This window comes from Aphanomyces astaci (assembly GCF_000520075.1).
Source record: "Aphanomyces astaci strain APO3 unplaced genomic scaffold supercont1.70, whole genome shotgun sequence".
In the NCBI taxonomy this organism is placed as follows: Eukaryota; Oomycota; class Saprolegniomycetes; order Saprolegniales; family Verrucalvaceae; genus Aphanomyces; species Aphanomyces astaci.
In genome coordinates, this window is record NW_009798333.1 from 62791 (window position 1) to 64018 (window position 1228).

A 1228-nucleotide genomic window follows, 5' to 3' on the forward strand; every position below is an offset into this window, starting at 1 on the left:
TTGCATGTGGAATCACAAGCATTTGATGGTACCCGGACGCAAGGTCGATCTTTGTAAGGACCACGCATCCAAACATCTTGCTGAACAGGTCCTCGATGTTGGGTAGTGGGATCTTGGGGATTTCCGACTGAGAGTTGACATGCCTGTAGTCAAGAACCCAACGGATTGGCGTGTTTGCCGTTGCCGTCTTCAACCACATTTGACGTGACGGCATCTTCCCGTTCTCATCCTTTTTGGGGACACCAAAGATGTTGGAAACCCAATCACTCGTGGACAACTCAACCCATCCTTTAGCCTTCAGCTTATCTACGAACTTGTCCAGTGACTCCTGTTCGACCTTTGCGAGTCGAAATGGTGCGCAATTCTGAGGCTTTGCGTCCGGCTTCAACTTCAAATCGAACTGCACCCCACGTTCCGGTGGCAACCCATCCGGGAGCTCCTTCGGAAAGACGTCTTTGAACTCGTCGAGTACAGCTTTGATCTCAGCTGGGTACTCTTGAGGTTGCGCTTGGACATGGCAAAGCTTCATGATCCATCCTGGTGGTTGTTCCACAGCCGACGCATTGGCATCCACTACCTCGTCAACCGACATGATGTCGTGCTTGCGCCAATCGATGACTGGATTGTGCTTCTTGAACCATGGTTGGCCCAGGATGACGTCAAACGCTTTGTCCTTCAAGTCCCATTCCGTGAGCTGCGTGTCATGAAACGTGAACGTGTCAATTTGCACCGTTTCCTTCAACTCGCGCGTCTCTGTCAGTGGTGACATCAGTCCGTCGTAGCCTGAGATGCGAACAGCCTTGGAGCGAATGACATGTTTGCCCAACCCGACTCGACAAAGCGAATTCGTTGCTCCCGAGTCAATAAGAATGTTCACGACTTTTCCATTTATTATGCCAGACTTAATCATTAATGGCGCTCTGCCACTCTCCTGACTTCGTCCGACTTGCGCTTTCGACACCGCAACGCCTTCAGCACCGTTTTCTTCCATGGCGCCAAACGTGATGTACTCCACATCTTGGTCGCTTGGTGCTTCTTCGACTTCTAGGTTGTTTTGCTTGCCTGGAGGTCCATCACCCGAGATCTTCTTCTTCGGCTTTTGGCACGCAGCCGCAAAGTGCCCAAAACCTTGGCAATTGAAGCAGCGCAACTTGCTGCGGTCCTTCTTCCGGGCTTTGCGAACGTTGATGTTGTCGACCTCCATGTCCGCCGACTCGTTCGACTCTGA